We start from the raw sequence: 23,992 nt of genomic DNA, 5'->3' as shown, positions 1-23,992 counted from the left end.
AAAGAACTGCTGTTCCCTTTTTTCAGCCCTGCTGCAATGGCTTGTCCCACCTCCTGAAAAATTTACTCCAAATGAAGATTCCAGCCAGACAAAAGGTGCCACTACAGAAAGGTCTTGCTGCCCTAGAAGTGCTCAGGCTGCCTCAGAAACAGCAGATGAAGCCAAACCTTTTTGTCCTTAGAGAAAGAGCTGCTGTTCCCTTTTTTCATCCCTGTGCTGCGATGGCCTGTCCCACCTTTTAAAAATTTGAATCCAAATGAAGATTCCTGCCAGAAAAAATGTACCACAACAGAAAGGTCTCGGTGCTCAAGAAGTGCCCAGACTGCCACACCAACTCCACCTCAAGCCAAAGGTTCCAGACTTTTTTTCCTTAGGGAAAGAGCTGCTGTTCCCTTTTTTTCAGCTCTGCGCTGCAATGACCAGTCCCACCTCCTGGAAAATTGAATATAAATGAAGATTCCTGCCAGACAAAAGGTGCCACCAGAGAGAGGTGTTGCTCCCCAAGATGTGCCCAGGCTGCCCACTAACTACATTTGAAGCCAAAGGATCCAGACTTTTTTTCCTTAGGGAAAGAGCTGCTGTTCCCATTTTTCAGCCCAGCTCTGCAATGGCCGGTCCCACCTCCTGGAAAATTGAATCCAAATGAAGATTCCTGCCAGACAAAAGGTGCCACCTCAGAAAGTTCTTCCTGCCCAAGAAGTGCCCAGGCTGCCGCAACAACTGCACCTGAAGCCAAAGCTTCCAGACTTTTTTTCCTGGTGAAAAGAACTGCTGTTCCCTTTTTTCAGCCCTGCTCTGCAATGGCCGGTCCCACCTCCTGAAAAATTTACTTCAAACGAAGATTCCTGCCAGACAAAAGGTGCCAGCACAGAAAGGTCTTCCTGCCAAAGAAGTGCCCAGGCTGCCCCAACAACTGCACCTCAAATCCAAAGGATCCAGACTTTTTTCCTTATGGAAAGAGCTGCTGTTCCCTTTTTTCAGCCCTACGCTGCAATGGCCCGTCCGACCTCCTGGAGAATTCAATATAAATGAAGATTCCTGCCAGACAAAAGGTGCCAGCACAGAAAACTCCTGCTGCCCAAGAAGTGCCCAGGCTGCCCCAACAACTGCACCTCAAATCCAAAGGATCCAGACTTTTTTCCTGATGGAAAGAGCTGCTGTTCCTTTTTCTCAGCCCAGCTCTGCAATGGCCGGTCCCACCTCCTGAAAAATTTACTTCAGACAAAGATTCCTGCCAGTCAAAAGGTGCCAGCACAGAAAGGTCATCCTGCCAAAGAAGTGCCCGGGCTGCCCCAACAACTGCACCTCAAATCCAAAGGATCCAGACTTTTTTCCTGATGTAAAGGACCGCTGTTCCCTTTTTTCAGCTCTGCGCTGCAATGGCCGGTCCCACCTCCTGGAAAATAGAATCTAAATGAAGATTCCTGCCAGACAAAAGGTGCCACCACAGAAAGTTCTTCCTGCCCAAAAAGTGCCCAGGCTACCGCAACAACTGCACCTGAAGCCAAATCTTCCAGACTTTTTTTCCTGGTGGAAAGAGCTGCTGTTCCCTTTTTTCAGCCCTGCTCTGCAATGGCCGGTCCCACCTCCTGAAAAATTTACTTCAAACGAAGATTCCTGCCAGACAAATGGTGCCAGCACAAAAAGGTCATCCTGCCAAAGAAGTGCCCAGGATGCCCCAACAACTGCACTTCAAATCCAAAGGATCCAGACTTTTTTCCTTATGGAATGAGCTGCTGTTCCCATTTTTCAGCCCTGCGCTGCAATGGCCGGTCCCACCTCCTGGAAAATTGAATCCAAATGGAGATTCTTCCAGACAAAAGGTGCCACCACAGAAAACTCTTCCTGCCCAAGAAGTGCCCAGGCTGCTGCCACAACTGCACGTGAAGCCAAAGCTTCCAGACTTTTTTTCCTGGTGGAAAGAGCTGCTGTTCCCTTTTTTCAGCCCTGCTCTGCAATGGCCCATCCGACCTCCTGGAGAATTCAATATAAATGAAGATTCCTGCCAGACAAAAGGTGCCACCACAGAAAACTTTTCCTGCCAAAAAGTGCCCAGACTGCCCAAAAAACTGCACCTGAAGCCAAAGCTTCCAGACTTTTTTTCCTGGTGAAAAGAGCTCCTGTTCCCTTTTTTCTGCCCTGCGCTGCAATGGGTTGTTCCACCTCCTGAAAAATTTAGTCCAAATGAAGATTCCTGCCAGACAAAAGGTGCCACCACAGAAATCTCTTTGCTGCCCAAGAAGTGCCCAGGCTGCCCGACAAACTACTCCTCAAAACCAAAGCTTCCAGGCTTTTTCCTGGTGGAATGAGCTGCTGTTCCCTTTTTTCAGCCCTGCGCTGCAATGGCCGGTCCCACCTCCTGAAAAATTTACTCCAAACGAAGATTCCTGCCTGACAAAAGGTGCCACCACAGAAAGTTCTTCCTGCCCAAGAAGTGCCCAGGCTGCCCCCCCCAACTGCACTTCAAAACCAAAGGATCCAGCCTTTTTTTCCCGGTGGAAAGGGCTGCTGTTCCCTTTTTTCAGCCCTGCTCTGCAATGGCCGGTCCCACCTCCTGAAAAATTTACTTCAAACGAAGATTCCTGCCAGACAAAAGGTGCCACCACAGAAAGTTCTTCCTGCCCAAGAAGTGCCCAGGCTGCCGCAAAAACTGCACCTGAAGCCAAAGCTTCCAGACTTTTTTTCCTGGTGAAAAGAGCTGCTGTTCCCTTTTTTCAGCCCTGCTCTGCAATGACCGGTCCCACCTCCTGAAAAATTTACTCCAAATGAAGATTCCTGCCAGACAAAAGGTGCCACCACAGAAAACTCCTGCTGCCCAAGAAGTGCCCAGGCTGCACCAAGAACTGCACCTCAAAGCCAAAGGATCCAGCCTTTTTTCCTGGTGGAAAGAGCTGCTGTTCCCTTTTTTCAGCCCTGCTCTGCAATGACCGGTCCCACCTCCTGAAAAATTTACTTCAAACGAAGATTCCTGCCAGACAAAAGGTGCCACCACAGAAAGGTCATCCTGCCAAAGAAGTGCTCAGGATGCCCCAACAACTGCACTTCAAATCCAAAGGATCCAGACTTTTTTCCTGGTGGAAAGAGCTGCTGTTCCCTTTTTTTCATTTCTGCGCTGCAATGACCAGTCCCACCTCCTCGAAAATTGAATATAAATGAAGATTCTTGCCAGACAAAAGGTGCCACCAGAGAGAGGTGTTGCTCACCAAGATGTGCCCAGGCTGCCCACCAACTACATCTGAAGCCAGAGGATCCAGACTTTTTTTCCTTAGGGAAAGAGCTGCTGTTCCCATTTTTCAGCCCTGCGCTGCAATGACCAGTCCCACCTCCTGGAAAATTGAATCCAAATGAAGATTCTTCCAGACAAAAGGTGCCACCACAGAAAGTTCTTCCTGCCCAAGAAGTGCCCAGGCTGCTCCAACAACTGCACCTCAAATCCAAAGGATCCTGACTTTTTTCCTGATGGAAAGAGCTGCTGTTCCCTTTTTTCAGCTCTGCGCTGCAATTGCCGGTCCCACCTCCTGGAAAATTGAATCCAAGTGAAGATTCCTGCCAGACACAAGGTGCCACCACAGAAAACTCCTGCTGCCCAAGAAGTGCCCAGGCTGCACCAAGAACTGCACCTCAAAGCCAAAGGATCCAGACTTTTTTTCCTGGTGGAAAGGGCTGCTGTTCCCTTTTTTCAGCCCTACTCTGCAATGACCGGTCCCACCTCCTGGAAAATTGAATCCAAGTGAAGATTCCTGCCAGACAAAAGGTGCCACCACAGAAAAGTCTTGGTGCTCAAGAAGTGCCCAGGCTGCCCCACCAACTACACCTGCAGCCAAATCTTCCAGACTTTTTTTCCTTAGGGAAAGAACTGCTGTTCCCTTTTTTTCAGCCCTGCGCTGCAATGGCCGGTCCCACCTCTTGGAAAATTGAATATAAATGAAGATTCCTGCCAGACAAAAGGTGCCACCAGAGAGAGGTGTTGCTCCCCAAGATGTGCCCAGGCTGCCCACCAACTACATCTGAAGCCAAAGGATCCAGACTTTTTTCCTGATGGAAAGAGCTGCTGTTCCCTTTTTTCAGCCCTGCGCTGCAATGGCCGGTCCCACCTCTTGGAAAATTGAATCCAAATGAAGATTCTTCCAGATAAAAGGTGCCACCACAGAAAGTTCTTCCTGCCCAAGAAGTGCCCAGGCTGCTCCAACAACTGCACCTCAAATCCAAAGGATCCAGACTTTTTTCCTGATGGAAAGAGCTGCTGTTCCTTTTTCTCAGCTCTGCGCTGCAATGGCCCGTCCGAACTCCTGGAGAATTCAATATAAATGGAGATTCCTGCCAGACAATAGGTGCCACCACAGAAAACTTTTCCTGCCCAAAAAGTGCTCAGACTGCCCAAAAAACTACACCTGAAGCCAAAGCTTCCAGACTTTTTTTCCTGGTGAAAAGAGCTGCTGTTCCCTTTTTTCAGCCCTGCTCTGCAATGGCCGGTCCCACCTCCTGAAAAATTTACTTCAAACGAAGATTCCTGCCAGACAAAAGGCGCCACCACAGAAAGGTCATCCTGCCAAAGAAGTGCCCAGGATGCCCCAACAACTGCACTTCAAATCGAAAGGATCCAGACTTTTTTCCTGATGGAAAGAGCTGCTGTTGCGTTTTTTTCAGCTCTGCGCTGCAATGACCAGTCCCACCTCCTGGAAAATTGAATATAAATGAAGATTCCTGCCAGACAAAAGGTGCCACCAGAGAGAGGTGTTGCTCCCCAAGATGTGCCCAGGCTGCCCACTAACTACATTTGAAGCCAAAGGATCCAGACTTTTTTTCCTTAGGGAAAGAGCTGCTGTTCCCATTTTTCAGCCCAGCTCTGCAATGGCCGGTCCCACCTCCTGGAAAATTGAATCCAAATGAAGATTCCTGCCAGACAAAAGGTGCCACCACAGAAAGTTCTTCCTGCCCAAGAAGTGCCCAGGCTGCCGCAACAACTGCACCTGAAGCCAAAGCTTCCAGACTTTTTTTCCTGGTGAAAAGAACTGCTGTTCCCTTTTTTCAGCCCTGCTCTGCAATGGCCGGTCCCACCTCCTGAAAAATTTACTTCAAACGAAGATTCCTGCCAGACAAAAGGTGCCAGCACAGAAAGGTCTTCCTGCCAAAGAAGTGCCCAGGCTGCCCCAACAACTGCACCTCAAATCCAAAGGATCCAGACTTTTTTCCTTATGGAAAGAGCTGCTGTTCCCTTTTTTCAGCTCTGCGCTGCAATGGCCCGTCCGAACTCCTGGAGAATTCAATATAAATGAAGATTCCTGCCAGACAAAAGGTGCCACCACAGAAATCTCTTTGCTGACCAAGAAGTGCCCAGGCTGCCCGACAAACTACTCCTCAAAACCAAAGCTTCCAGATTTTTTTCCTGGTGGAATGAGCTGCTGTTCCCTTTTTTCAGGCCTACTCTGCAATGGCCGGTCCCACCTCCTGAAAAATTTACTCCAAATGAAGATTCCTGCCAGACAAAAGGTGCCACCACAGAAAACTCTTCTTGCCCAAGAAGTGCCCAGGCTGCCCCAACAGCTACTCCTGAAGCCAGAGGATCCAGACTTTTTTTCTTGTGGAAAGAGCTGCTTTTCCCTTTTTTCAACCCTTCTCTGCAATGGCCGGTCCCACCTCCTGGAAAACTGAATCCAACTGAAGATTCCTGCCAGACAAAAGGTGCCAGCACAGAAAACTCCTGCTGCCCAAGAAGTGCCCAGGCTGCACCAAGAACTGCACCTCAAAGCCAAAGGATCCAGCCTTTTTTTCCTGGTGAAAGAGCTGCTGTTCCCTTTTTTCAGCCCTGCTCTGCAATGGCCGGTCCCACCTCCTGAAAAATTTACTTGAAACGAAGATTCCTGCCAGACAAAAGGTGCCAGCGCAGAAAGGTCATCCTGCCAAAGAAGTGCCCAGGCTGCCGCAAGAACTGCACCTGAACCCAAAGCTTCCAGACTTTTTTTCCTGGTGAAAAGAGCTGCTGTTCCCTTTTTTCAGCCCTGCTCTGCAATGACCGGTCCCACCTCCTGAAAAATTTACTCCAAATGAAGATTCCTGCCAGACAAAAGGTGCCACCACAGAAAACTCCTGCTGCCCAAGAAGTGCCCAGGCTGCTTCAAGAACTGCACCTCAAAGCCAAAGGATCCAGCCGTTTTTCCTGGTGGAAAGAGCTGCTGTTCCCTTTTTTCAGCCCTGCTCTGCAATGACCGGTCCCACCTCCTGAAAAATTTACTTCAAACGAAGATTCCTGCCAGACAAAAGGTGCCAGCACAGAAAGGTCATCCTGCCAAAGAAGTGCCCAGGATGCCCCAACAACTGCACTTCAAATCCAAGGGATCCAGACTTTTTTCCTGATGGAAAGAGCTGCTGTTCCCTTTTTTCAACTCTGCGCTGCAATGACATGTCCCACCTCCTGGAAAATTGAATTTAAATGAAGATTCCTGCCAGACAAAAGGTGCCACCAGTGAGAGGTGTTGCTCCCCAAGATGTGCCCAGGCTGCCCACCAACTACATCTGAAGCCAAAGGATCCAGACTTTTTTTCCTTAGGGAAAGAGCTGCTGTTCCCATTTTTCAGCCCTGCGCTGCAAAGGCCGGTCCCACCTCCTGGAAAATTGAATCCAAATGAAGATTCTTCCAGACAAAATGTGCCACCACAGAAAGTTCTTCCTGCCCAAGAAGTGCCCAGGCTGCTCCAACAACTGCACTTCAAATCCAAAGGATCCAGACTTTTTTCCTTATGGAAAGAGCTGCTGTTCCCTTTTTTCAGCTCTGCACTGCAATGGCCCGTCCGAACTCCTGGAGAATTCAATAGAAATGAAGATTCCTGCCAGACAAAAGGTGCCACCACAGAAATCTCTTTGCTGCCCAAGAAGTGCCCAGGCTGCCCGACAAACTACTCCTCAAAACCAAAGCTTCCAGATTTTTTTCCTGGTGGAATGAGCTGCTGTTCCCTTTTTTCAGGCCTACTCTGCAATGGCCAGTCCCACCTCCTGAAAAATTTACTTCAAACGAGGATTCCTGCCTGACAAAAGGTGCCACCACTGAAAACTTTTCCTGCCCAAGAAGTGCCCAGGCTGCCCCCCCCAACTGCACTTCAAAACCAAAGGATCCAGCCTTTTTTTCCCGGTGGAAAGAGCTGCTGTTCCCTTTTTTCAGCCCTGCTCTGCAATGGCCGGTCCCACCTCCAGAAAAATTTACTTCAAACGAAGATTCCTGCCAGACAAAAGGTGCCACCACAGAAAGTTCTTCCTGCCCAAGAAGTGCCCAGGCTGCCTCAACAACTGCACTTCAAATCTAAAGGATCCAGACTTTTTCCTGATGGAAAGAGCTGCTGTTCCCTTTTTTCACCTCAGCGCTGCAATGACCAGTCCCACCTCCTGGAAAATTGAATATAAATGAAGATTCCTGCCAGACAAAAGGTGCCACCAGAGAGAGGTGTTGCTCCCCAAGATGTGCCCAAACTGCCCACTAACTACATTTGAAGCCAAAGGATCCAGACTTTTTTTCCTTAGGGAAAGAGCTGCTGTTCCCTTTTTTCAGCCCTGCTCTGCAATGGCCGGTCCCACCTCCTGAAAAATTTACTTCAAACGAAGATTCCTGCCAGACAAAAGGTGCCAGCACAGAAAGGTCATCCTGCCAAAGAAGTGCCCAGGATGCCCCAACAACTGCACTTCAAATCCAAAGGATCCAGACTTTTTTCCTGATGGAAAGAGCTGCTGTTCTTTTTTTTCAACTCTGCGCTGCAATGACAAGTCCCACCTCCTGGAAAATTGAATTTAAATGAAGATTCCTGCCAGACAAAAGGTGCCACCAGAGAGAGGTGTTGCTCCCCAAGTTGTGCCCAGGCTGCACCAAGAACTGCACCTCAAAGCCAAAGGATCCAGCCTTTTTTCCTGGTGGAAAGAGCTGCTGTTCCCTTTTTTCAGCCCTGCTCTGCAATGACCGGTCCCACCTCCTGAAAAATTTACTTCAAACGAAGATTCGTGCCAGACAAAAGGTGCCAGCACAGAAAGGTCATCCTGCCAAAGAAGTGCCCAGGCTGCCCCAACAACTGCACTTCAAATCCAAAGGATCCAGACTTTTTTCCTGATGGAAAGAGCTGCTGTTCCCTTTTTTCAACTCTGCGCTGCAATGACAAGTCCCACCTCCTGGAAAATTGGATTTCAATGAAGATTCCTGCCAGACAAAAGGTGCCACCAGAGAGAGGTGTTGCTCCGCAAGATGTGCCCAGGCTGCCCACCAACTACATCTGAAGCCAAAGGATCCAGACTTTTTTTCCTTAGGGAAAGAGCTGCTGTTCCCATTTTTCAGCCCTGCGCTGCAAAGGCCAGTCCCACCTCCTGGAAAATTGAATCCAAATGAAGATTCTTCCAGACAAAAGGTGCCACCACAGAAAGTTCTTCCTGCCCAAGAAGTGCCCAGGCTGCTCCAACAACTGCACCTCAAATCCAAAGGATCCCGACTTTTTTCCTGATGGAAAGAGCTGCTGTTCCCTTTTTTCAGCTCTGCGCTGCAATGGCCCGTCCGAACTCCTGGAGAATTCAATAGAAATGAAGATTCCTGCCAGACAAAAGGTGCCACCACAGAAATCTCTTTGCTGCCCAAGAAGTGCCCAGGCTGCCCGACAAACTACTCCTCAAAACCAAAGCTTCCAGATTTTTTTCCTGGTGGAATGAGCTGCTGTTCCCTTTTTTCAGGCCTACTCTGCAATGGCCGGTCCCACCTCCTGAAAAATTTACTCCAAATGAAGATTCCTGCCAGACAAAAGGTGCCACCACGGAAAACTCTTCCTGCCCAAGAAGTGCCCAGGCTGCCCCAACAGCTACTCCTGAAGCCAGAGGATCCAGACTTTTTTTCTTGTGGAAAGAGCTGCTGTTCCCTTTTTTCAACCCTTCTCTGCAATGGCCGGTCCCACCTCCTGGAAAACTGAATCCAACTGAAGATTCCTGCCAGACAAAAGGTACCACCACAGAAAACTCCTGCTACCCAAGAAGAGCCCAGGCTGCACCAAGAACTGCACCTCAAAGCCAAAGGATCCAGGCTTTTTTTCCTGGTGGAAAGAGCTGCTGTTCCCTTTTTTCAGCCCTGCTCTGCATTGGCCGGTCCCACCTCCAGAAAAATTTACTTCAAACGAAGATTCCTGCCAGACAAAAGGTGCCACCACAGAAAACTCTTCCTGCCCAAGAAGTGCCAAGGCTACCCCCCCCAACTGCACCTCAAAACCAAAGCATCCTGACTTTTTTCCTGGTGGAAAGGGCTGCTTTTCCCTTTTTTTCAGCCCTGCGCTGCAATGACCGGTCCCACCTCCTGGAAAATTGAATCCAAGTGAAGATTCCTGCCAGACAAAAGGTGCCACCACAGAAAACTCTTCCTGCCCAAGAAGTACCCAGGCTGCCCCCCCAACTGCACTTCAAAACCAAAGGATCCAGCCTTTTTTTCCTGGTGGAAAGAGCTGCTGTTCCCTTTTTTCAACTCTGCTCTGCAATGGCCGGTCCCACCTCCTGAAAAATTTACTTCAAACAAAGATTCCTGCCAGACAAAAGGTGCCACCACAGAAAACTCTACCTGCCCAAGAAGTAACAAGGCTGCCCCCCCCAACTGCACCTCAAATCCAAAGGATCCAGACTTTTTTCCTGATGGAAAGAGCTGCTGTTCCCTTTTTTCAGCTCTGCGCTGCAATGGCCCGTCCGAACTCCTGGAGAATTCAATATAAATGGAGATTCCTGCCAGACAAAAGGTGCCAGCACAGAAAACTTTTCCTGCCCAAAAAGTGCTCAGACTGCCCAAAAAACTACACCTGAAGCCAAAGCTTCCAGACTTTTTTTCCTTAGGGAAAGAGCTGCTGTTCCCTTTTTTCAGCCCAGCTCTGCAATGGCCGGTCCCACCTCCTGGAAAATTTACTCCAAATGAAGATTCCTGCCAGACAAAAGGTGCCACCACAGAAATCTCTTTGCTGACCAAGAAGTGCCCAGGCTGCCTGACAAACTACTCCTCAAAACCAAAGCTTCCAGATTTTTTTCCTGGTAGAATGAGCTGCTGTTACCTTTTTTCAGGCCTGCTCTGCAATGGCCGGTCCCACCTCCTGAAAAATTTACTTGAAACGAAGATTCCTGCCAGACAAAAGGTGCCACCACAGAAATCTCTTTGCTGCCCAAGAAGTGCCCAGGCTGCCCGACAAACTACTCCTCAAAACCAAAGCTTCCAGATTTTTTTCCTGGTGGAATGAGCTGCTGTTCCCTTTTTTCAGCCCTACTCTGCAATGGCCGGTCCCACCGCCTGGAAAATTGAATCCAAATGAAGATTTCTGCCAGACAAAAGGTGCCACCACAGAAAGTTCTTCCTGCCCAAGAAGTGCCCAGGCTGCCGCAACAACTGCACCTGAAGCCAAAGCTTCCAGACTTTTTTTCCTGGTGAAAAGAGCTGCTGTTCCCTTTTTTCAGCCCTGCTCTGCAATGGCCGGTCCCACCTCCTGAAAAATTTACTTCAAACGAAGATTCCTGCCAGACAAAAGGTGCCAGCACAGAAAGGTCATCCTGCCAAAGAAGTGCCCAGGCTGCCCCAACAACTGCACTTCAAATCCAAAGGATCCAGACTTTTTTCCTGATGGAAAGAGCTACTGTTCCCTTTTTTCAACTCTGCGCTGCAATGACAAGTCCCACCTCCTGGAAAATTGGATTTAAATGAAGATTCCTGCCAGACAAAAGGTGCCACCAGAGAGAGGTGTTGCTCCCCAAGATGTGCCCAGGCTGCCCACCAACTACATCTGAAGCCAAAGGATCCAGACTTTTTTTCCTTAGGGAAAGAGCTGCTGTTCCCATTTTTCAGCCCTGCGCTGCAAAGGCCGGTCCCACCTCCTGGAAAATTGAATCCAAATGAAGATTCTTCCAGACAAAGGGTGCCACCACAGAAAGTTCTTCCTGCCCAAGAAGTGCCCAGGCTGCTCCAACAACTGCACCTCAAATCCAAAGGATCCAGACTTTTTTTCCTTATGGAAAGAGCTGCTGTTCCCTTTTTTCAGCTCTGCACTGCAATGGCCCGTCCGAACGCCTGGAGAATTCAATAAAAATGAAGATTCCTGCCAGACAAAAGGTGCCACCACAGAAATCTCTTTGCTGACCAAGAAGTGCCCAGGCTGCCCGACAAACTACTCCTCAAAACCAAAGCTTCCAGATTTTTTTCCTGGTGGAATGAGCTGCTGTTCCCTTTTTTCAGGCCTACTCTGCAATGGCCGGTCCCACCTCCTGAAAAATTTACTTCAAACGAAGATTCCTGCCAGACAAAAGGTGCCACCACAGAAAGTTCTTCCTGCCCAAGAAGTGCCCAGGCTGCCTCAACAACTGCACTTCAAATCCAAAGGATCCAGACTTTTTCCTGATGGAAAGAGCTGCTGTTCCCTTTTTTCAGCTCTGCGCTGCAATGACCAGTCCCACCTCCTGGAAAATTGAATATAAATGAAGATTCCTGCCAGACAAAAGGTGCCACCAGAGAGTGGTGTTGCTCCCCAAGATGTGCCCAAACTGCCCACTAACTACATTTGAAGCCAAAGGATCCAGACTTTTTTTCCTGGTGGAAAGAGCTGCTGTTCCCTTTTTTCAGCCCTGGTCTGCAATGGCCGGTCCCACCTCCTGAAAAATTTACTTCAAACGAAGATTCCTGCCAGACAAAATGTGCCAGCACAGAAAGGTCATCCTGCCAAAGAAGTGCCCAGGATGCCCCAACAACTGCACTTCAAATCCAAAGGATCCAGACTTTTTTCCTGATGGAAAGAGCTGCTGTTCTTTTTTTTCAACTCTGCGCTGCAATGACAAGTCCCACCTCCTGGAAAATTGAATTTAAATGAAGATTCCTGCCAGACAAAAGGTGCCACCAGAGAGAGGTGTTGCTCCCCAAGTTGTGCCCAGGCTGCACCAAGAACTGCACCTCAAAGCCAAAGGATCCAGCCTTTTTTCCTGGTGGAAAGAGCTGCTGTTCCCTTTTTTCAGCCCTGCTCTGCAATGACCGGTCCCACCTCCTGAAAAATTTACTTCAAACGAAGATTCCTGCCAGACAAAAGGTGCCAGCACAGAAAGGTCATCCTGCCAAAGAAGTGCCCAGGCTGCCCCAACAACTGCACTTCAAATCCAAAGGATCCAGACTTTTTTCCTGATGGAAAGAGCTGCTGTTCCCTTTTTTCAACTCTGCGCTGCAATGACAAGTCCCACCTCCTGGAAAATTGGATTTCAATGAAGATTCCTGCCAGACAAAAGGTGCCACCAGAGAGAGGTGTTGCTCCGCAAGATGTGCCCAGGCTGCCCACCAACTACATCTGAAGCCAAAGGATCCAGACTTTTTTTCCTTAGGGAAAGAGCTGCTGTTCCCATTTTTCAGCCCTGCGCTGCAAAGGCCAGTCCCACCTCCTGGAAAATTGAATCCAAATGAAGATTCTTCCAGACAAAAGGTGCCACCACAGAAAGTTCTTCCTGCCCAAGAAGTGCCCAGGCTGCTCCAACAACTGCACCTCAAATCCAAAGGATCCCGACTTTTTTCCTGATGGAAAGAGCTGCTGTTCCCTTTTTTCAGCTCTGCGCTGCAATGGCCCGTCCGAACTCCTGGAGAATTCAATAGAAATGAAGATTCCTGCCAGACAAAAGGTGCCACCACAGAAATCTCTTTGCTGCCCAAGAAGTGCCCAGGCTGCCCGACAAACTACTCCTCAAAACCAAAGCTTCCAGATTTTTTTCCTGGTGGAATGAGCTGCTGTTCCCTTTTTTCAGGCCTACTCTGCAATGGCCGGTCCCACCTCCTGAAAAATTTACTCCAAATGAAGATTCCTGCCAGACAAAAGGTGCCACCACGGAAAACTCTTCCTGCCCAAGAAGTGCCCAGGCTGCCCCAACAGCTACTCCTGAAGCCAGAGGATCCAGACTTTTTTTCTTGTGGAAAGAGCTGCTGTTCCCTTTTTTCAACCCTTCTCTGCAATGGCCGGTCCCACCTCCTGGAAAACTGAATCCAACTGAAGATTCCTGCCAGACAAAAGGTACCACCACAGAAAACTCCTGCTACCCAAGAAGAGCCCAGGCTGCACCAAGAACTGCACCTCAAAGCCAAAGGATCCAGGCTTTTTTTCCTGGTGGAAAGAGCTGCTGTTCCCTTTTTTCAGCCCTGCTCTGCATTGGCCGGTCCCACCTCCAGAAAAATTTACTTCAAACGAAGATTCCTGCCAGACAAAAGGTGCCACCACAGAAAACTCTTCCTGCCCAAGAAGTGCCAAGGCTACCCCCCCAACCTGCACCTCAAAACCAAAGCATCCTGACTTTTTTCCTGGTGGAAAGGGCTGCTTTTCCCTTTTTTTCAGCCCTGCGCTGCAATGACCGGTCCCACCTCCTGGAAAATTGAATCCAAGTGAAGATTCCTGCCAGACAAAAGGTGCCACCACAGAAAACTCTTCCTGCCCAAGAAGTGCCAAGGCTGCCCCCCCCAACTGCACCTCAAAGCCAAAGGATCCTGACTTTTTTCCTGGTGGAAAGGGCTGCTTTTCCCTTTTTTCAGCCGTGCGCTGCAATGACCGGTCCCACCTCCTGGAAAATTGAATCCAACTGAAGATTCCTGCCAGACAAAAGGTGCCACCACAGAAAGGTCTTGATCCTCAAGATGTGCCCAGGCTGCCCCACCAACTACACCTGAAGCCAAATCTTCCAGACTTTTTTTCCTTAGGGAAAGAGCTGCTGTTCCCTTTTTTCAGCCCTGTGCTGCAATGACCGGTCCCACCTCCTGGAAAATTGAATCCAAGTGAAGATTCCTGCCAGACAAAAGGTGACACCACAGAAAACTCTTCCTGCCCAAGAAGTACCCAGGCTGCCCCAACAGCTACTCCTGTAGCCAAAGGATGCAGACTTTTTTTCCTGGTGGAAAGAGCTGCTGTTCCCTTTTTTCAGCCCTGCGCTGCAATGGCCGGTCCCACCTCCTGGAAAACTGAATCCAACTGAAGATTCCTGCCAGACAAAAGGTGCCACCACAGAAAACTTTTCCTGCCCAAAAAGTGCCCAGACTGCCCAAAAAACTACACCTGAAGCCAAAGCTTCCAGACGTTTTTTCCTTAGGGAAAGAGCTGCTGTTCCCTTTTTTCAGCCCTGCGCTGCAATGGGTTGTTCCACCTCCTGAAAAATTTAGTCCAAATGAAGATTCCTGCCAGACAAAATGTGCCACCACAGAAATCTCTTTGCTGCCCAAGAAGTGCCCAGGCTGCCGGACAAACTACTCCTCAAAACCAAAGCTTCCAGATTTTTTTCCTGGTGGAACGAGCTGCTGTTCCCTTTTTTCAGGCCTACTCTGCAATGGACGGTCCCACCTCCTGAAAAATTTACTCCAAACGAAGATTCCTGCCTGACAAAAGGTGCCACCACAGAAAACTTTTCCTGCCCAAGAAGTGCCCAGGCTGCCCCCCCCACTGCACTTCAAAACCAAAGGATCCAGCCTTTTTTTCCTGGTGGAAAGAGCTGCTGTTCCCTTTTTTCAGCCCTGCTCTGCAATGGCCGGTCCCACCTCCTGAAAAATTTACTTCAAACGAAGATTCCTGCCAGACAAAAGGTGCCAGCACAGAAAGGTCATCCTATCAAAGAAGTGCCCAGGCTGCCCCAACAACTGCACCTCAAAACCAAAGGATCCAGCCTTTTTTTCCTGGTGGAAAGAGCTGCTGTTCCCTTTTTTCAGCTCTGCGCTGCAATGACCAGTCCCACCTCTGGAAAATTGAATATAAATGAAGATTCCTGCCAGACAAAAGGTGCCACCAGAGAGAGGTGTTGCTCCCCAAGATGTGCCCAGGCTGCCCACCAACTACATCTGAAGCCAAAGGATCCAGACATTTTTTCCTTAGGGAAAGAGCAGCTGTTCCCTTTTTTCAGCCCTGTGCTGCAATGGCCGATCCCACCTCCAGAAAAATTGAATCCAAATGAAGATTCCTGCCAGACAAAAGGTGCCACCACAGAAAGTTCTTCCTGCCCAAAAAGTGCCCAGGCTGCTGCCACAACTGCTCCTGAAGCGAAAGCTTCCAGATTTTTTTCCTGGTGGAAAGAGCTGCTGTTCCCTTTTTTCAGCCCTGCGCTGCAATGGCTTGTCCGACCTCCTGGGGAATTCAATAGAAATGAAGATTCCTGCCAGACAAAAGGTGCCACCACAGAAATCTCTTTGCTGCCGAAGAAGTGCCCAGGGTGCCCGAAAAACTACTCCTCAAAACCAAAGCTTCCAGATTTTTTTCCTGGTGGAATGAGCTGCTGTTCCCTTTTTTCAGACCTACTCTGCAATGGCCGGTCCCACCTCCTTAAAAATTTACTTCAAACGAATATTCCTGCCAGACAAAAGGTGCCAGCACAGAAAGGTCATCCTGCCAAAGAAGTGCCCAGGCTGCACCAAGAACTGCACCTCAAATCCAAAGGATCCAGACTTTTTTCCTGATGGAAAGGACTGCTGTTCCCTTTTTTCAGCTCTGCGCTGCAATGGCCAGTCCCACCTCCTGAAAAATTTACTTCAAAGGAAGATTCCTGCCAGACAAAAGGTGCCAGCACAGAAAGGTCATCCTGCCAAAGAAGTGCCCAGGATGCCCCAGCAACTGCACTTCAAATCCAAAGGATCCAGACTTTTTTCCTGATGGAAAGAGCTGCTGTTCCCATTTTTCAGCCCTGCGCTGCAATGGCCGGTCCCACCTCCTGGAAAATTGAATCCAAATGAAGATTCTTCCAGACAAAAGGTGCCACCACAGAAAACTCTTCCTGCCAAAGAAGTGCCCAGGATGCCCCAACAACTGCACTTCAAATCCAAAGGATCCAGAATTTTTTCCTGATGGAAAGAGCTGCTGTTCCCTTTTTTCAGCTCTGCGCTGCAATGACCGGTCCCCCCTCCTGAAAAATTTACTTCAAACGAAGATTCCTGCCAGACAAAAGGTGCCACCACAGAAAACTTTTCCTGCCCTAGAAGTACCCAGGCTGCCCCCCCCAACTGCACCTCAAAGCCAAAGGATCCAGCCTTTTTTTCCTGGTGGAAAGAGCTGCTGTTCCCTTTTTTCAGCCCTGCTCTGCAATGACCGGTCCCACCTCCTGGAAAATTGAATCCAAGTGAAGATTCCTGCCAGACAAAAGGTGCCACCACAGAAAGGTCTTGGTGCTCAAGAAGTGCCCAGGCTGCCCCACCAACTACACCTGAAGCCAAATCTTCCAGACTTTTTTTCCTTAGGGAAAGAGCTGCTGTTCCCTTTTTTTCAGCCATGCGCTGCAATGGCAGGTCCCACCTCCTGGAAAATAGAATCTAAATGAAGATTCCTGCCAGACAAAAGGTGCCACCAGAGAGAGGTGTTGCTCCCCAAGATGTGCCCAGGCTGCCCACCAACTACATCTGAAGCCAAAGGATCCAGACTTTTTTTCCCTAGGGAAAGAGCTGCTGTTCCCATTTTTCAGCCCTGCGCTGCAATGGCCGGTCACACCTCCTGGAAAATTGAATCCAAATGAAGATTCCTGCCAGACAAAGGTGCCACCACAGAAAACTCTTCCTGCCCTAGAAGTGCCCAGCCTGGCCCACCAACTACACCTGAATCCAAAGGATCCAGACTTTTTTTCCTGGTGGAAAGAGTTGCTGTTCCCTTTTTTCAGCCCTGCTCTGCAATGACCGGCCCCACCTCCTGAAAAATTTATTTCAAACGAAGATTCCTGCCAGACAAAAGGTGCCAGCACAGAAAGGTCATCCTGCCAAAGAAGTGCCCAGGATGCCCCAACAACAGCACTTCAAATCCAAAGGATCCAGACTTTTTTCCTGGTGGAATGAGCTGCTGTTCCCATTTTTCAGCCCTGCGCTGCAATGGCCGGTCCAACCTCCTGGAATATTGAATCCAAATGAAGATTCTTCCAGACAAAAGGTGCCACCACAGAAAACTCTTCCTGCCCAAGAAGTGCCCAGGCTGCTGCCACAACTGCACCTGAAGCCAAAGCTTCCAGACTTTTTTCCTGGTGGAAAGGGCTGCTGTTCCCTTTTTTCAGCCCTACTCTGCAATGACCGGTCCCACCTCCTGGAAAATTGAATCCAAGTGAAGATTCCTGCCAGACAAAAGGTGCCACCAGAGAGAGGTGTTGCTCCCCAAGATGTGCCCAGGCTGCCCACCAACTACATCTGAAGCCAAAGGATCCAGACTTTTTTGCCTTAGGGAAAGAGCTGCTGTTCCCTTTTTTCAGCCCTGCTCTGCAATGACCGGTCCCACCTCCTGGAAAATTGAATCCAAATGAAGATTCCTGCTAGACAAAAGGTGCCACCACAGAAAGTTCTTCCTGCCCAAGAAGTGCCCAGGCTGCCCCAACAACTGCACTTCAAATCCAAAGGATCCAGACTTTTTTCCTGAAAAAAAAGAGCTGCTGTTCCCATTTTTCAACTCTGCGCTGCAATGACAAGTCCCACCTCCTGGAAAATTGAATTTAAATGAAGATTCCTGTCAGACAAAAGGTGCCACCAGAGAGAGGTGTTGCTCCCCAAGATGTGCCCAGACTGCCCACCAACTACATCTGAAGCCAAAGGATCCAGACTTTTTTTCCTTAGGGAAAGAGCTGCTGTTCCCATTTTTCAGCCCTGCGCTGCAAAGGCCGGTCCCACCTCCTGGAAAATTGAATCCAAATGAAGATTCTTCCAGACAAAAGGTGCCACCACAGAAAGTTCTTCCTGCCCAAGAAGTGCCCAGGCTGCTCCAACAACTGCACCTCAAATCCAAAGCATCCAGACTTTTTTCCTGATGGATAGAGCTGCTGTTCCCTTTTTTCAGCTCTGCGCTGCCATGGCCCGTCCGAACTCCTGGAGAATTCAATATAAATGAAGATTCCTGCCAGACAAAAGGTGCCACCACAGAAAACTTTTCCTGCCAAAGAAGTGCCCAGGCTGCCCGACAAACTACTCCTCAAAACCAAAGCTTCCAGATTTTTTTCCTGGTGGAATGAGCTGCTGTTCCCTTTTTTCAGGCCTACTCTGCAATGGCCGGTCCCACCTCCTGAAAAATTTACTCCAAATGAAGATTCCTGCCAGACAAAAGGTGCCACCACGGAAAACTCTTCCTGCCCAAGAAGTGCCCAGGCTGCCCCAACAGCTACTCCTGAAGCCAGAGGATCCAGACTTTTTTCTTGTGGAAAGAGCTGCTGTTCCCTTTTTTCAGCCCTGCGCTGCAATGGCCGGTCCCACCTCTTGAAAAATTTACTCCAAATGAAGATTCCTGCCAGACAAAAGGTGCCAGCACAGAAAACTCCTGCTGCCCAAGAAGTGCCCAGGCTGCACCAAGAACTGCACCTCAAAGCCAAAGGATCCAGCCTTTTTTTCCTGGTGGAAAGAGCTGCTGTTCCCTTTTTTCAACCCTTCTCTGCAATGGCCGGTCCCACCTCCTGGAAAACTGAATCCAAATGAAGATTCCTGCCAGACAAAAGGTGCCACCACAGAAAGGTCTTGATCCTCAAGATGTGCCCAGGCTGCCCCACCAACTACACCTGAAGCCAAATCTTCCAGACTTTTTTTCCTGGTGGAAAGAACTGCTGTTCCCTTTTTTCAGCCCTGCGCTGCAATGACCTGTCCCACCTCCTGGAAAATTGAATCCAAGTGAAGATTCCTGCCAGACAAAAGGTGCCACCACAGAAAACTCTTCCTGCCCAAGAAGTACCCAGGCTGCCCCAACAGCTACTCCTGTAGCCAAAGGATGCAGACTTTTTTTCCTGGTGGAAAGAGCTGCTGTTCCCTTTTTTCAGCCCTGCGCTGCAATGGCCGGTCCCACCTCCTGGAAAACTGAATCCAACTGAAGATTCCTGCCAGACAAAAGGTGCCACCACAGAAAACTTTTCCTGCCCAAGAAGTACCCAGGCTGCCCCCCCCAACTGCACTTCAAAACGAAAGGATCCAGCCTTTTTTTCCTGGTGGAAAGAGCTGCTGTTCCCTTTTTTCAGCCCTGCTCTGCAATGGCCGGTCCCACCTCCTGAAAAATTTACTCCAAATGAAGATTCCTGCCAGACAAAAGGTACCACCACAGAAAACTCTTCCTGCCCAAGAAGTGCCCAGGCTGCCCCCCCCAACTGCACCTCAAAGCCAAAGGATCCTGACTTTTTTCCTGGTGGAAAGGGCTACTGTTCCCTTTTTTCAGCCCTATTCTGCAATGACCGGTCCCACTTCCTGGAAAATTGAATCCAAGTGAAGATTCCTGCTAGACAAAAGGTGCCACCACAGAAAAGTCTTGGTGCTCAAGAAGTGCCCAGGCTGCCCCAGCAACTACACCTGAAGCCAAATCTTCCAGACTTTTTGTCCTTAGGGAAAGAGCTGCTGCTCCCTTTTTTTCAGACCTGCGCTGCAATGGCCGGTCCCACCTCTTGGAAAATTGAATATAAATGAAGATTCCTGCCAGACAAAAGGTGCCACCAGAGAGAGGTGTTGCTCCCCAAGATGTGCCCAGGCTGCCCACCAACTACATCTGAAGCCAAAGGATGCAGACTTTTTTTCCTGGTGGAAAGAGCTGCTGTTCCCTTTTTTCAGCCCTGCGCTCCAATGGCCGGTCCAACCTCTTGAAAAATTGAATCCAAATGAAGATTCTTCCAGACAAAAGGTGCCACCACAGAAAGTTCTTCCTGCCCAAGAAGTGCCCAGGCTGCTCCAACAACTGCACCTCAAATCCAAAGGATCCAGACTTTTTTCCTGATGGAAAGAGCTGCTGTTCCCTTTTTTCAGGTCTGCGCTGCAATGGCCCGTCCGAACTCCTGGAGAATTCAATATAAATGGAGATTCCTGCCAGACAAAAGGTGCCACCACAGAAAACTTTTCCTGCCCAAAAAGTGCTCAGACTGCCCAAAAAACTACACCTGAAGCCAAAGGTTCCAGACTTTTTTTCCTGGTGAAAAGAGCTGCTGTTCTGTTTTTTCAGCCCTGCGCTGCAATGGGTTGTTCCACCTCCTGAAAAATTTACTCCAAATGAAGATTCCTGCCAGACAAAAGGTGCCACCACAGAAATCTCTTCCTACCCAAGAAGTGCCCAGGCTGCCCCAACAGCTACTCCTGAAGCCAAAGGATCCAGACTTTTTTTCCTGGTGGAAAGAGCTACTGTTCCCTTTTTTCAGCCTTCTCTGCAATGGCTGGTCCCACCTCCTGAAAAATTTACTCCAAATGAAGATTCCTGCCAGACAAAAGGTGCCAGCACAGAAAACTCCTGCTGCCCAAGAAGTGCCCAGGCTGCACCAAGAACTGCACCTCAAAGCCAAAGGATCCAGCCTTTTTTTCCTGGTGAAAGAGCTGCTGTTCCCTTTTTTCAGCCCTGCTCTGCAATGGCCGGTCCCACCTCCTGAAAAATTTACTTGAAACGAAGATTCCTGCCAGTCAAAAGGTGCCACCACAGAAATCTCTTTGCTGCCCAAGAAGTGCCCAGGCTGCCCGACAAACTACTCCTCAAAACCAAAGCTTCCAGATTTTTTTCCTGGTGGAATGAGCTGCTGTTCCCTTTTTTCAGGCCTACTCTGCAATGGCCGGTCCCACCTCCTGAAAAATTTACTTCAAACGAAGATTCCTGCCAGACAAAAGGTGCCAGCACAGAAAGGTCATCCTGCCAAAGAAGTGCCCAGGCTGCCCCAACAACTGCACTTCAAATCCAAAGGATCCAGACTTTTTTCCTGATGGAAAGAGCTGCTGTTCCCATTTTTCAACTCTGCGCTGCAATGACAAGTCCCACCTCCTGGAAAATTGAATTTAAATGAAGATTCCTGCCAGACAAAAGGTGCCACCAGAGAGAGGTGTTGCTCCCCAAGATGTGCCCAGACTGCCCACCAACTACATCTGAAGCCAAAGGATCCAGACTTTTTTTCCTTAGGGAAAGAGCTGCTGTTCCCATTTTTCAGCCCTGCGCTGCAAAGGCCGGTCCCACCTCCTGGAAAATTGAATCCAAATGAAGATTCTTCCAGACAAAAGGTGCCACCACAGAAAGTTCTTCCTGCCCAAGAAGTGCCCAGGCTGCTCCAACAACTGCACCTCAAATCCAAAGGATCCAGACTTTTTTCCTGGTGGAAAGAGCTGCTGTTCCCTTTTTTCAGCCCTGCTCTGCAATGGCCGGTCCCACCTCCTGAAAAATTTACTCCAAATGAAGATTCCTGCCAGACAAAAGGTGCCACCACAGAAAACTCTTCCTGCCCAAGAAGTGCCCAGGCTGCCCCCCCCAACTGCACCTCAAAGCCAAAGGATCCTGACTTTTTTCCTGGTGGAAAGGGCTACTGTTCCCTTTTTTCAGCCCTACTCTGCAATGACCGGTCCCACTTCCTGGAAAATTTACTCCAAGTGAAGATTCCTGCTAGACAAAAGGTGCCACCACAGAAAAGTCTTGGTGCTCAAGAAGTGCCCAGGCTGCCCCATCAACTACACCTGAAGCCAAATCTTCCAGACTTTTTTTCCTTAGGGAAAGAGCTGCTGTTCCCTTTTTTTCAGCCCTGCGCTGCAATGGCCGGTCCCACCTCCTGGAAAATTGAATCCAGATGAAGATTCCTGCCAGACAAAAGGTGCCACCACAGAAAGTTCTTCCTGCCCAAGAAGTGCCCAGGCTGCCGCAACAACTGCACCTGAAGCCAAAGCTTCCAGACTTTTTTTCCTGGTGAAAAGAGCTGCTGTTCCCTTTTTTCAGCCCTGCTCTGCAATGACCGGTCCCACCTCCTGAAAAATTTACTTCAAACGAAGATTCCTGCCAGACAAAAGGTGCCAGCACAGAAGGGTCATCCTACCAAAGAAGTGCCCAGGATGCCCCAACAACTGCACTTCAAATCCAAAGGATCCAGACTTTTTTCCTGATGGAAAGAGCTGCTGTTGCGTTTTTTCAGCTCTGCGCTGCAATGACCAGTCCCACCTCCTCGAAAATTGAATATAAATGAAGATTCCTGCCAGACAAAAGGTGCCACCAGAGAGAGGTGTTACTCCCCAAGATGTGCCCAGGCTGCCCACCAACTACATCTGAAGCCAAAGCTTCCAGACTTTATTTCCTTTGGGAAAGGGCTGCTGTTCCCTTTTTCCAGCCCTGCGCTGCAATGGCCGGTCCCACCTCCTGGAGAATTGAATCCAAATGAAGATTCCTGCCAGACAAAAGGTGCCACCACAGAAAACTTTTCCTGCCCAAAAAGTGCCCAGACTGCCCAAAAAACTACACCTGAAGCCAAAGTTTCCAAACTTTTTTTCCTGGTGAAAAGAGCTACTGTTCCCTTTTTTCAGCCCTGCGCTGCAATGGGTTGTTCCACCTCCTGAAAAATTTAGTCCAAATGAAGATTCCTGCCAGACAAAAGGTGCCACCACAGAAATCTCTTTGCTGCCCAAGAAGTGCCCAGGCTGCCCGACAAACTACTCCTCAAAACCAAAGCTTCCAGATTTTTTTCCTGGTGGAATGAGCTGCTGTTCCCTTTTTTCAGGCCTACTCTGCAATGGAAGGTCCCACCTCCTGAAAAATTTACTCCAAACGAAGATTCCTGCCTGACAAAAGGTGCCACCACAGAAAACTCTTCCTGCCCAAGAAGTGCCCAGGCTGCCCCAACAGCTACTCCTGAAGCCAAAGGATCCAGACTTTTTTTCCTGGTGGAAAGAGCTGCTGTTCCCTTTTTTCAGCCCTGCGCTGCAATGGCCGGTCCCACCTCTTGAAAAATTTACTCCAAATGAAGATTCCTGCCAGACAAAAGGTGCCAGCACAGAAAACTCCTGCTGCCCAAGAAGTGCCCAGGCTGCACCAAGAACTGCACCTCAAAGCCAAAGGATCCAGCCTTTTTTTCCTGGTGGAAAGAGCTGCTGTTCCCTTTTTTCAGCCCAGCTCTGCAATGGCCGGTCCCACCTCCTGAAAAATTTACTTCAAACGAAGATTCCTGCCAGACAAAAGGTGCCAGCACAGAAAGGTCATCCTATCAAAGAAGTGCCCAGGCTGCCCCAACAACTGCACCTCAAAACCAAAGGATCCAGCCTTTTTTTCCTGGTGGAAAGAACTGCTGTTCCCTTTTTTCAGCTCTGCGCTGCAATGACCAGTCCCACCTCCTGGAAAATTGAATATAAATGAAGATTCCTGCCAGACAAAAGGTGCCACCAGAGAGAGGTGTTGCTCCCCAAGATGTGCCCAGGCTGCCCACCAACTACATCTGAAGCCAAAGGATCCAGACTTTTTTTCCTGGTGGAAAGAACTGCTGTTCCCTTTTTTCAGCCCTGCGCTGCAATGGCCGGTCCCACCTCCTGAAAAATTTAATTGAAACGAAGATTCCTGCCAGACAAAAGGTGCCAGCACAGAAAACTTTTCCTGCCCAAAAAGTGCCCAGACTGCCCAAAAAACTGCACCTGAAGCCAAAGCTTCCAGATTTTTTTCCTGGTGGAATGAGCTGCTGTTCCCTTTTTTCAGGCCTACTCTGCAATGGCCGGTCCCACCTCCTGAAAAATTTACTTCAAACGAAGATTCCTGCCAGACAAAAGGTGCCACCACAGAAAGGTCATCCTGCCCAAGAAGTGCCCAGGCTGCCCCAACAGCTACTCCTGAAGCCAAAGGATCCAGACTTTTTTTCCTGGTGGAAAGAGCTGCTGTTCCCTTTTTTCAGCCCTGCGCTGCAATGGCCGGTCCCACCTCCTGAAAAATTTACTCCAAATGAAGATTCCTGCCAGACAATAGGTGCCAGCACAGAAAACTCTTCCTGCCCAAGAAGTGCCCAGGCTGCCGCCCCCAACTGCACCTCAAAGCCAAAGGATCCTGACTTTTTTCCTGGTGGAAAGAGCTGCTGTTCCCTTTTTTCAGCCCTGCGCTGCAATGACCGGTCCCACCTCCTGGAAAATTGAATCCAAGTGAAGATTCCTGCCAGACAAAAGGTGCCACCACAGAAAACTCTTCCTGCCCAAGAAGTACCCAGGCTGCCCCAACAACTACTCCTGAAGCCAAAGGATCCAGACTTTTTTTCTTTGTGGAAAGAGCTGCTGTTACCTTTTTTCAGCCCTGTGCTGCAATGGCCGGTCCCACCTCCTGGAAAACTGAAT

At 49.3% G+C, this 23,992-nt stretch overlaps 1 long non-coding RNA gene and 1 pseudogene across 2 annotated transcripts; both read right to left on the bottom strand.

Annotated features, from left to right (window-relative positions):
* LOC127474808 (uncharacterized) overlaps positions 1-23,992 on the bottom strand; it is a 1,366,245-nt pseudogene that overhangs the window by 1,025,437 nt on the left and 316,816 nt on the right.
* On the bottom strand, positions 2,653-23,122 carry LOC127474984 (uncharacterized). Of its 2 annotated transcripts, XR_007906042.1 has the most exons (4): positions 23,012-23,122; positions 21,377-21,465; positions 16,066-16,170; positions 2,653-2,744 (listed from the first exon to the last, which is right to left on the bottom strand). It is a non-coding gene; the product is annotated as an uncharacterized LOC127474984 (long non-coding RNA). The 2 variants fall into 2 exon arrangements; XR_007906041.1 differs by lacking the exon at positions 2,653-2,744 and having other exon boundaries at positions 15,985-16,170.

Source organism: Manacus candei, unplaced genomic scaffold, assembly GCF_025592945.1.
Source record: "Manacus candei isolate 608988 ecotype Guabito, Panama unplaced genomic scaffold, ASM2559294v1 h1tg000045l, whole genome shotgun sequence".
Taxonomy (NCBI): domain Eukaryota; kingdom Metazoa; phylum Chordata; class Aves; order Passeriformes; family Pipridae; genus Manacus; species Manacus candei.
The sequence above is the reverse complement of the archived record's forward strand: the minus strand, read 5'-3'. Positions and strand labels throughout refer to the sequence as shown.